The sequence below is a fragment of the Scyliorhinus canicula genome, chromosome 15 (genome assembly GCF_902713615.1).
Source record: "Scyliorhinus canicula chromosome 15, sScyCan1.1, whole genome shotgun sequence".
Taxonomy (NCBI): Eukaryota; Metazoa; Chordata; class Chondrichthyes; order Carcharhiniformes; family Scyliorhinidae; genus Scyliorhinus; species Scyliorhinus canicula.
Window position 1 is genome coordinate 29,630,081 of NC_052160.1, and position 12,540 is coordinate 29,642,620.

Consider the following 12,540-nt stretch of genomic DNA (forward strand, 5'->3'; position numbering starts at 1 on the left):
CCCTCTTGAATCTGCTGCAGAATCCCTAAACATAAACTGGCAGGGATCACAATCCTATCTCCCTTGAGCAGAAACCATCTACTGCACAAAGATCACTTCTTATATCTTGAAAGGCAGATCGACATCTGGTAGGACATCCTTCTTTTAGGTATTGTTCCAGCTTCCAGAGCATCAAATCCTTTTTAAGTTTCGGCTTTGTTTAGACTTCATTTTTTGGTCAGGCACTAGTATCACCTTGGTCAGGAAACAGGCTTGAGATTCCACTATTTGGACTATCTCGGGTTCTGATGTTTCAGCATCAGTGATTGTCTTGAATTCTGATGTGTCAGCATCAGTGGTAGCTTTGAAGAGGTTGTCCGCAACACCTATGTGTTTCCTTGACTTGGCCGGCTCAAGTACTGGTCTAGTGAACTATTTCAACCAGCTGCAATTGTTCACAAGCATCCACTCCAATTAATGATGATTTCTTGATGGGTATCTCGATGTTCCCATTCTTAAGAAGACAGCAAGATCCTCTGTGACTATTGTGTTACCGTTGTAATCTGTGAGCCTACAAGTGGATTGCTTTATTAGAGGTTCCTTATTAGCATGCCTGAAAGATCGTCCCGTGAGAATATTTGCGTGTGCTCCTGTGTCAATTTTAAATGGTATTCGTTTTCCATTTATTTCCAATGAGACAGTCCACTCCTTAATTATCTTCATGAGCTCTTGTACTGACCGGTTTCTCATTTCGATCCAGTAAATTAATCCTAGTGACTGCTTCAATCATGAAAGTATCCGAAAGTGAATATGGCGAGCAATCCTCACTATCCATTACGATGATGGATTTTTTTCTCTTTCTTCTTAACACTTTGGATCTGTCTGAAATCACTGTAGGACTTTTAAAATTTGGTTACTGGAGAAGCTGCTGAGAAATGACACTGTGCTCCAAAGTGATTCAATGTGCAACAATTGGAACAGTGTTTGCCTTTTGCTGGACAATTTTTTTTACGGTGGGCGTAGCCACAGCATGTGCACGTCATCACACTTGTGACATCACCTTCAAAATGGCCGCCGGCCATTGTATGCATCTTTCTTTGCTGCGACACAGCATTAATGGCGTCAGCCACGTTTCCCGATTTCACGCTCTTTTCTTTTGCCACGAACTCTGCATAGTCACTCGATGCCTGTTCACTGGCCTTGCACATATTAATCGCATCTTCAAGGGGTAGAACCGGTCGCCTTAGCATTTTCTCGTACAAATGTTCATCATTTATCCCGAACACAACTTGATCACGCAGCATAGAATCGGAGGCTCAGGAAAAATTACAGGACTGCCCTCGCAACTTAAAGCTGTTATGAAAGAATAATCTGACTCCCCTCTTAATTGCAGCCGTTTTCTGAACATGTACTTCTCATAGAACTGTTGTATCACCATGTTGCATTTATTTTTATCCTCATCAGCACTGAATTCAAACAAATTAAAACGTTCTAATGCTTGCGGTCCAGCCAAATTTAATAAGAATACTATTTTCTTTGGTCTGAGGCACTTTCAAGCCTGGAGGCAGAAAGGAAACGTTTAAACTGCTACTTAAAGAAAGCCCAGTTCTGGCATAGTTTACCGGGTCCCCTGAAGTGGTCAGGCTTCTTGAGACCTTCCATGTTCTGATTAGTCTTCGTCGTAGATTTCCAGAGTTCTGTAGCTTCTGGATTGCTTCTTCAATCTCCTAATGCTATTCTTTCCTAATCTAACTTTTGTTCACTAATAGAAATAGAAACCTGATATGATGTGGTGTGCTTTGAGTTGCTTATTTCACGATGGTTGGCGTAGTGTTCACAAAGACCATAAAATAGCTTTAACTTAAACAAAGCTATAAATTTATTAACACTACTAACTTGGATTCAACATGTACTCCTAAAGAATACACAGTTGATTAATAATATCTAAACTACACTCATCTACAGCTAATCTTGTACTGGTTTAAACTATGATCTTCACTCACTTACACTATCTGTACTTCTAACTCTCACTAGCTAACTCCTGCACACATTCTCCCACAAGGCTTAGCATCATTGCCTTATATAGTTGTAACTGTAGCTCCCTCTAGTGGCTACTCTCGACACCTCATTAACCCTTAGAATAGTACAGCACAGAACAGGCCCCTCGGCCCTCGATGTTGTGCCGAGCAATGATCAACCCACGCAACCCGTATACCTGCAACCCAACAATCCCCCCATTAACCTTACACTACGGGAAATTTAGCATGGCCAATCCACCTAACCCGCACATCTTTGGACTGTGGGAGGAAACCGGAGCACCCGGAGGAAACCCACGCACACACGGGGAGGACGTGCAGACTCCACACAGACAGTGACCCAGCCGGGAATCGAACCTGGGACCCTGGAGCTGTGAAGCATTGATGCTAACCACCATGCTACCGTGAGGCCCCTTGCAGTTCTGACAGTTATGATAATACCACAGGGACAAGGAATCATGTGAGGGAAGCGTGACACATTAAAGAGAGAGGTAAGGGCAAGAGAGCAAGGCAGCAATAAGAGAATTGATTATCTGAGTGTGGCAGAGGGGGTCATGATATAAATACTTAAAAGTGAACCAGCAAATAAGGCTAGAGCTTGCACAAATAATAAAGACAAATTAAAAGGCACTCTATCTGATGCACACATTATTCCCAACACGGCAGATAAATTGACGGTATAATTGGGAGTAAACAGGTACAATCTAATTTGCAGTTATGGAGACGTGCAGTTATAGCTGCAGGATGACCAAGGCCGGAAAGGATATTCAATATTTAGGAAGGATAGGGAAACAGGAAAAGAAGATGGTGTCACACTGTTAATAACGGATGGGATCAGTATATTAGTGAGAGAGGACCCTAGATTGGAAGATTGTGAAGAAGTGGGTATTATTCAGAAAGTATTTTTGGGTCTATTGTGGTATTCTGTGAAGCGGACTTGTGGGGGCTGTGTGTGTGTGTGTATGTGTTTCTGTGTTGCCAAGTTGGATGTTCCAGAAGTTAGACAGGGGTAGAAATTTGTATTATGTAACAAAGAAAGTTTGTTGTGATCTGTTGTTAAAATTCAAAGGGAATGAAGAAGGGATTACAACTTGCAAAAGGTCATAAGTAAATAAGGTGAGTTACTACATTTTATTTTACGCAAAAGTAGTGGCCATAGTCGAACATAAAAGATCTTTCAATTCTTGGAAAGATAAATTTTAAAGGAAGATAAGAACAATGGGAAAAGACGAAAGAGAAAATAGTATTTAAAGAGAGGTTAGGAACTGGGTTTTTTAGAAAAAAATGTATTGAGGCATTTATAATTTTTCACAATTTTAAACATCAGATTTCAACAAGAACAAAACAATATAACCAACACACCCCCCCAGTAACAAACGCCAGCCTACATGGCTCACAGACAGTACCACCTTCCCCAGCCCCCCTTCTGTTGGTTCTCCTGCCTTTACTCACCCCCCCATGCCTCCCCTTCCCTCACCCCCGCTGACAGATTGATTTTTCTCAAAGACGTCGATGAATAGCTGCCATTCCGAGCAAACCCCTGCAGCGAACCCCTCAAGGCAAATGTACTTTTCTTGAGTCTGAGAAACCCTGCCATGTCGCTAACCCATACCCCCGACTTTGAGGGTTCCGAGTCCCTCCATCCTAGTAGGATCCGTCTCCGGGCCACCAGGGAGGCAAACGCCAGAACATCGGCCTCTCTCACCCCATGGGCTCCCGGATCTTCCAACACACCAAAGATTGCCACCTCTGGATTCGGCACCACCCTCAGCTTCAATACCTCTGACATGACATCAGCAAACCCCTGCCAGAAACCCCTCAGTCTCTGACATGCCCAAACATATGGACATGGTTCGCAGGACCCCGCACACAGTGCCCAACCCGTCAAAGAACCTGCTCATCCGGGCCACAGTTGGCATACCAGCGATTACCACGTATCGGTGCCCACACTGAGGCCCCCTCCAACCCCATGTGCTGCCTCCACTGCCACTGTCCCCACACCCTCAGGGCTGCCACTACTACAGAGAGAAAAATGGCCCTGTGCAAAGAGCCTTAACATAGTGAAAACGAACAATGGGAAAGAATAAACATGTTAATAAGGCACTTCCCCTGCCAGCTCTGTTTACCCATGTCACACTTGTTCAACTAAACTAACGTGGCCCTAACCCTTCTCTTCCCCTCCCCCTCTCCACCCCCCTCTTCCCCTCTTCCCCCCCCCCCTCCGAGGCCTGACCTGCCAGGTCAGCCCTGCGCTTGGCCCTAGCCCGCCCCGCCCCACCTCCGACTCTCCCGTCCGAGCGCTCGGGCCCTCCCCCCACACACCAGGGACCCATTAACCTAATTGTATCCCACCGTGCCCTTTCAAGTCCCTTAACCAGCCCCGAGCCCATCCCCCTATCAGAGGACCTGATCTCCCGCCAAAAGGTACCAAGTGCAGGGCCCCCCCTCTCTCTCCGCCCCCCCCTCTCTCTCTCCCACCCCCCCCTTGTTGCAATCCCCCAAAACACCCTAAACAGTGCGCCCTCCAGCCCCCACTCTCTGTCCAGGCTGAAAACAATCTTGGATAAAACATTACAGTACAGGATAATTTAACAAACCGCCGCCACACAAAAGCTCTGAGAGCCCAGAGTCTTTTAGTTCAAGTCCAACTTCTTTTAATAAAAGTCCACACCTAATCAGAGCAAATTAGGTTAACAGACCACCGCCACTGTACAGCACTGAAAGAACTAAGTGCCCATTAGTTCAAGTCCAGTTTCTTATCTTTAATAAAATTCCAAACCTGTTCTGGTGTCTCCACTAGCCACTTTCTGACCATCACAATATTCGCTGCCCAATAGAAATTGATAACATTTGAAAGAGCCATCTCCCTTTCCCCCCATTCCCCTGCAGCACCTTCTTCACCCATGGGATTTTTCCCACCCAGACAAATCTCAAGATCACTGCATTCACTTTTTTAAAAACGCCTTGGGGATAAAAATTGGAAGGCTCTGAAAAACAAACAAAAACCTCGGGAGGACCGTCATTTTAAATGTCTGTACCTGCCCCGCCTACGACAATGGGAGCGCATCCCACCTCCGAAAGTCCCCCATCATCTGCTCCACCAGCCGACCTAAATTCAGCTTATGCAGCTGCTCCCATTCCCGTGCCACCAAGATACCCAAATACCGAAAGCTCCCTCTCACACCTTGAACGGCATCTCACCCAATCTCTCCTCCTATCCCCTTGCCTGAATCGCAAAGACCTCACTCTTACCCACATTCAATTTATACTCCGAAAACCGACCAAATTCCTCGAAAATCCCCAAAATCCCCCCCCCCCCCAAAGCGGGTCTGATATGTATAAAAGTAAATCATCCGCGGAAAGCGAGACCCTGTGCTCCAACCCCCCTCCCCGTACTATCCCCTGCCAGACCCTCGACGCTCTCAGTGCCAACAACTCAGGGCAAACAACAGTGGGGAAACTGGGCACCCTGCCTCTTCCCACGATGTAACCTGAAATAGTCTGATCTCACCCGGTTCTTCCACACACTCGCCACTGGTGCCTCATATAACAACTGGACCCAGTCTGCAAAACCCTGCCTAAACCCAAACCGTCCCAGGACCTCCTATTAGCATTCCCACTCCACCCAATAAAAGGCCTTCTCTGCGTCCATGGCCACCACCACTGCCTCTGTCGGCATCATGGTCACATTGAGTAACCTGCTAATACTGTTCACCAGATGCCTCCCGTTAACGAAACCCATGTGGTCCTCCCCTATTACACCCCCCCCCCCCCCCCCCCCCCCCCCACCGGGGGTACTCCCAGCTCCTTCGCCTCATTGAAGACCCTTACCAATAGCAGTCCCAACACCCCCGAGGACATCTTGTAAAATTCCACAGGGTACTCTTGTGGACCCGTGGCCTTACCCAATTGCCTCCAGCCCCTCCACTACTACCTATTCCCAGCCCAATTGGGGCCCCAGTCTCTCCACCAACTCCAACCTTCGGGAACTCCAACCCTTCCAGAAACTGCCTCATCCCCTCTTCTCTGGCTTGGGGTTCCGACTCGTACAATTTACTATAGGAGTCCCTAAACACCCCGTTCACGTCCACCGGGTCAAAGACCGTGTTCTCACCTGTGTCCTTCACTTTCCCAATCTCTCTCACTGCCTCTTGCTTCCTCAACTGGTGCGCTAACATCCTGCTCGCCTTCTCCCTATGTGCCCGAATCAAAATAAACTCCCCCTTGACCACTGCCTTCAGTGTCTCCCAAACCATACATGCCGAAACCTCCCCTTAAATATCATTAATCTCTATACAGTAGTCCCCCGTTATACCGCGCTCCGCAATACCGTGGTTCGCGATATACGGCGGGGAGGCTTATGGACCCCAACTGTCAGCTTCCCTCTCCGGATTAAAGTGAGCCAGCCGCTGAAATTGACACTGCCGGCTGAAATTGACACTGCCGGCTGCTCCTCTCTCACTGAGATTCAGTGAGAGAGGAGCAGCTCACACAGCCTTGCCTTTGAAACTGACATGCAGCGCAGGGTTTAAATTTATTAAAAAATCTATGCATGCGCTTCCCATTGTGAGTCTACGGGGGTCTGACCTGTCTGACGGGGAAGCGCATGCATAGATTTTTAAATACATTTAAAACCCCCATCGTGGATCTAATTAAAACAACCCACAGAAACTTACCAGGAACTTACAAGGTCTTGCTGTCTGCACCCCATCTGCCGCACGCACTTGCACCCTGCGCTGCATGTCAGTTTCAAAGGTAAGGCTGTGTGAGCCGCCCCCCCGTAGACTCACAATGGGAAGCGCATGCATAGATTTTTAAATAAATTTAAAACCCCCATCGTCGATATCCGCGGCTCGGATGCAACGCGGGTGGCTGTCTTGGACCCCAACACCCGCGTTATATAGGGGGACTACTGTATAACCCTAGATAGCCTTCTTCACCCACTCGCGCACCTCTTTCTCCGCCAATAGATCCACATCCAGCCTCCATTGCAGGCGCTGGGCCCCCCCCCCCCCCCTTTTGTTCACTCGTAGATCCACCCAGTGCAGGGCATAGTCCGACACCACTATTGCCGAATACTCGGTATCAACCACCCCTGCCAACAACGCGTCAAACACAAAGAAGTCTATTCGGGAGTACACCTTGTGCACATGGCAGTAAGACAAATATTCTTTCGCCCTCAGCCTCCCAAATCTCCACGGATCCCATGTGGTCCATGAACTCCAGAAGCTCCTGGATGTTGCTGACACGGTCCTCGACCTCAAGCTTGACCAGTCCAGTCTCGGATCCAGGACCGCATTAAAGTGTCCCCCCCCCCTTTATAATCAACAGGTCAGGGCTCCTTCCCGGCACCTGCCTCATAAATTCAACATCATCCAGTTCAGGGCATAGATGTTTACAAACATCACTGGCATCCTCTCCAGTTTCCCGCTCACCACAATATACCTTCCCCCAGAGTCAGCCACTATATTTCCCACCTCAAACGCTACCACTTATTGATCAAAATTGCTACCCTCTTTATTTTAGAGTCCAGTCCCTTCCTCAGTCTAGTCTGGTCTTCCACCTTCAGGTGAGTCTCCTGTAACATGGCCACATTTGTCGTTAATCTTTTTAAATGTGAGAACACACAGGCCATCTTGACCACCCACTCAACCCTCGCGTGTTCCACGTGATCAGCCTGGTCAGAGGACACCCTACCTACTTTCTCCTGGAGTCGCCTCTGCTGATCTCGCATCAGCCCCATCTCCGCTGCCATCGAGGCGAACTGCTCCTCGTGTTCCCCCACCACCTCCTTCGTCCTCTGGATCGCCTGACCCTGGGCCGCCAGCTTCACCTCCACGCGGTCGAACATCGCCTTAATCGAATCCACCGCCCGGATCAGGTCCTCCAGACTTTCCTTGCGTTGCTGGGTGAAATTCTCATTCCGGAAGTCCACCAGCTGCTCTGTTGACTACTGAGCCATCTGGGCTGATACCTACCCCCCCGCCAACTCCACATGCGTTGCTGGCACTGCACCAACTCTTACAGTCTGATTCCCTCTTTTGCGACTGCTTCTGGCCATCACGTCCATACACGAGTGGGTCAATCTCTTCCTCTCACTCTTCTGCACTTTTTGCCTCCTCACATCCACCCATTAACCGAAGAAATGGTCCGGGAAAAGGGTGACGAGCGGGAGCCACCAAATGTGTGACCATTCGCACAATGGCCGCCACCGGAAGTCCGTTAGGAGCTGTATTGGGTGTCACAATATAAGATCTCCTGGAGTCCTCTGTGCTGGGACAGAAAAGTGCCCATTTTTCCAGAAAGCAGGGTTTTGTTTCAAAGTTTTTTTGGAATTTCTATGGTAGAGTGGGAGTGAGAGAGAAGCCTTGTGACATATCTCCCATATTGCAACAGTGGGGTTGCCTTTTGGTAATATCGCTGGAATTTTTTATGGATTAAGTATCTATAAAGAGATTGTTGCCTCAAGAAGTGTTCATTGTAAGTTTAACAAAATGGGAATCTTTTTGAGGGAATGTTCTGTAAGACTAATTTTAACTGTATAAATGTAATATTGTGCTTACGATTTATTTTGTTCATAAATATTTCACTAAATATTTAAAATTTCCAAAATTTGTGGCCCTGACTTCAATGCATATATCCTCTGTGGTAAAATATAAAAAGTGTTGTGATAGCTTGCCAAGTTTCCCGTTGGCATTTGCCTGCTGTTTATAACAAGATCAAGCTGCAGCATCAATTTGGGTGGAGCCATAAAACAGCAAGGGGTAACAAACATTGGTAGGAGTTGTTTGTGGGGCATTGGAATTAGAGGTGCATGTGACAAGGGTAATACAGTAATCATGGGGAACTTCAATCTACATTTAGACTGGGTAAAATTAATCAGCACTAATGCTGCAGAGGACGAGTTCCTGGAATGTAAACAAGATGGTTTTCTACAACAATGTTGAGGAACCAACTAGAGAATGTGCTAATTTAGATCCCGTATTTAATGAGAACGCGCTAAATAATTATCTCTTTGTAAAGGAGCCTTTAGGAAAGAGTGACCATAATATATTGGACATTAAACCTGAAAGTGATGTTGTCCAATCTGAAACTGGGCTCTTAAATCTAGACAAAGGAAATTACAAAGGCATGAAGGGAAAATTGGCTGTGATAGATTGGGAAACTACATTAATAGGTACGATGGTGGACAGGCAAGGGCTAACATTGGAGTTATTGCATGATGTACAACAAACCTACATTCCTTTGAGGCACAAAAATTCAACAGGAAAGGTGATGTAACCATGGCTCAGAAGAGGTTAAGTCAAAGAAAAGGCTTACAATGTTGACAAACATAAAGTAATAAGCCGGAGGATAGGGAGCATTTTACAATTCAGCAAAGGACGACCAAGAAACTGATAAAGGAAAATAGAATATTAAAGTAAACAAGGGAGAAAAATAAAAATGAACTGTAAAAGTTTCTACAGGTATATAAAATGGAAAAGATTAGCAAAGGCAAATGTGGGCCTATACAGAGAGAGAGACAGTAGAATTGGAAATGGGAAATAAGGAAATGACAGAGATAATAAACAAATACTTTGGGCAGGATTTTCCATCGGCCGAGGTCGGAATCGCAAAACGCGATTGGGCGGAGAATCAGTTCCGACGGCAAAATCACGGCGGCGCTGATTTCACGCCAAATCACAATTCTCCATCGCCTTGACAGTAAACACCGATTGCATCGCATTAGTGGGCCTGAATCTGGTATTCTCCGTGGATTTGGCGATTCTTCGCCTCTGATGGGCCGAATTCCTGATGGCGAGGTTCACTTGTGCTTTTAAAAATTGTGAAACTGGCATTGCGGCTGATGAGGAGGAGAGAGAGTACAGAAAATGTCCAACCTCGCCATAGTTCGCTGACAGTTGTGTCACTGGCTGGGAGGCTTCTGCGAGGGCCGGGGGGACTAGCCAGAAGGACTGTGGGCACGGAGCACCATTGCCGCGGCCCGCAAGGCAGCCATGCAGCTGCGCACGCCACTGACTGCCCACTATGAACTTCGGGCCATAAATTGTATGGGTGACCCCCAGGGCACTCCCCTAGGTGCCCTCTGGCCCCAGTCAACCCATCAGAGGGATGGATGCGCTCCAGCACAACCAGTGCCATCTTGTTGGCTGGGATGGTATGTGCAGGGTGTGAAGTGTGTTAACGTGGCTGCAGCTTGTCAGCCTCCTGAGTGACAATCTCAGACCTGGCCAATCCTGCACCGTTTTTCAGTGGAGTCGGTTGTGTTCCACGTGGCATCGGTGCTAGCTCCTTAACAGGAGCTGAATCAGTCCAGGTGCGGCGCCAGTTTTGCTGTCATAGAACTCCATGAATCCTGCATTGGCAGATGCAAACAAAATTCGCCAGAATACTAGAGAACCAAGGAACTAGCAAGAATGAGGAAATTAAAGGAATTAGTTGACTGAAAGTTGATAATTCCAGGGCCTGATGATCTATATTGTTAAATCAATGAGTGAGGTGGCCATAGAGATAGTGGATACATTGGTGATCGTCTTCCAAAACGCTGTAGATTCTGGAATGGATCCTGCAGAATGAATGGTAGCAAATGTAACACCGCTATTTTAAAAAAGGAGGGAAGAGAAAATGGGGAGTTACAAATCTATTAGCCTCGCATCAGTGGTAGGAAAATGCTAGAATCAATGACAAAGAATGTGCTAATTATAAACTTGGAAAATAACGGTAGGATTAGGGAGACTCAACATCGCTTTCTCAAAAGAGAAATTATGATTAATAAGCTGTTGGAGTTTTTTGAGGAAGTAAGTAGCAAAATAGATAAGAAAGAACCAGTGGATGTGGTGTATTTGGATTTTGATAAGGTCCAACACAAGAGGTTAGTAAACAAAATGAGAGCACATGTGATTGGGGGTAATAATAGGCATGTATTGAGAATTGGTTAATGAACAGAAAACAGAGTTCATAAGATATAGGAACAGAATTAGGCCATTCGGCCCATCGGGTCTGCTCCGCCATTCTATCATGGCTGATATGTTCCTCATCTGCTACCTACAATATTACAGACCAGGAGCATGAATAACTGGGTCATTCTCAAGTTGGCAGGTTGGAGTACCACAAGGGTCAGTGCTTGGGACCCAACTATTCACAATCTAAATCAATGATTTGGATATAGGGACCAAATTTAATATTTCCAAGATTTCTGATGACACAAAACTGGCAGGAATGTGAGTTGTGAGAAGGATACAAAGAGGCTTCAAGAGGATTTTGACAGGCAAGAACATGGTATATAGAATATAAGTGGAAAAATGTAGTTATCCACTTTGGTAGGAAAAAGAGAAATGCAGATCACTTTTAAATGGCGAGAGATTAGGAAGTGTGGATGTACAAAGGGATCTGGGTATTCTCTTTCATGTTACTGAAAGCTAACATACAGGTGCAACGAACAGTTGGGGTGGCAAATAGTATGTTTGGCTTTATTGCAATAATTTGAGTTCAGGAGTAAAGAGGTCTTGCTGCAATTGTGCAGAGCCTTTGTGAGACTGCACCTGGAGTTCTGTAGTTTCTTTACCCAAGGAAGGACATACGTTCCAGAGGGAGTGCAATGAAGGCTCACCAGATTGATCCCGGACAGGACTTTACTATGAGGAGAGATTGAGACGACTGGAGCTTGTATGCTCTAGATTTTAGGAAAATTAGAGGTGATCTTATAGGATCCAAAAGGGTGGATGCAGGAAGAATGTTTTCCCTGGCTGGCTGATCAAGAACCAGGTGACACTTTCTCAGTATCTGCTGTAGGCCATTTATGACTGAGATGAGGAGGAATTTATTCACTCAGAAGATGGAAAATCTTTGGAAATCTCTACCTCAGATGGCTGTTGGGGTGGTAGGAGGGAGTCGTGCTCAATCATTGCGTATATTCAGGATCAATAGATTTCTGGATATTAAAGATAACAAGGGATACGGGATAATGATGGAAACTGGCTTACAGGTAGAAGATAGAAACAGGCTTGAGGGGCAAAATGGCCTACTCCTTTTCCTATTTCCTATGAGACAACGTGAGAGGGGCATGCAGCAGCAGGAGAGGGGGCAAGGGAACACATATAGCAATCAGGTTTATGAATCAATAAAATCAGGAGCTTTTGATGTATTTAATAACCATGGCTGCAGTTAATTGCTAGACTGTTGCTAAGTGCCTTTGCCAGGAACTCATAACCCATTGCTGCTTTATCACTTTAGTACAGTAATTCCAGCAATTTCATCACAGTATGATACATCATGCTGTCAACTGGTAACAACCATTGCATTATGTCCTTGAAACAATGAGGGAAAGTTTGACTTGAAAGCTGGCGGTACAGTCATATACGGCATTACTATCAGTAACAATTCAGGTCACTAATTTCTGCGTATAACAGATTATCTCCAGAGAAAACTGCAAAGGCCCATCTTTTTATCAGTGCTCAGTGTCAAGAGGTCTCAGTGCCTTAAGTGCTCAATAGATTCACTGGTCAGAAAAACAAGTCTAATAAAT

The 12,540-nt window shown here is 46.1% G+C and overlaps 1 protein-coding gene across 1 annotated transcript in view; it reads right to left on the reverse strand.

Annotated features, from left to right (window-relative positions):
* abca3b (ATP-binding cassette, sub-family A (ABC1), member 3b) overlaps positions 1-12,540 on the reverse strand; it is a 191,204-nt gene that overhangs the window by 106,687 nt on the left and 71,977 nt on the right.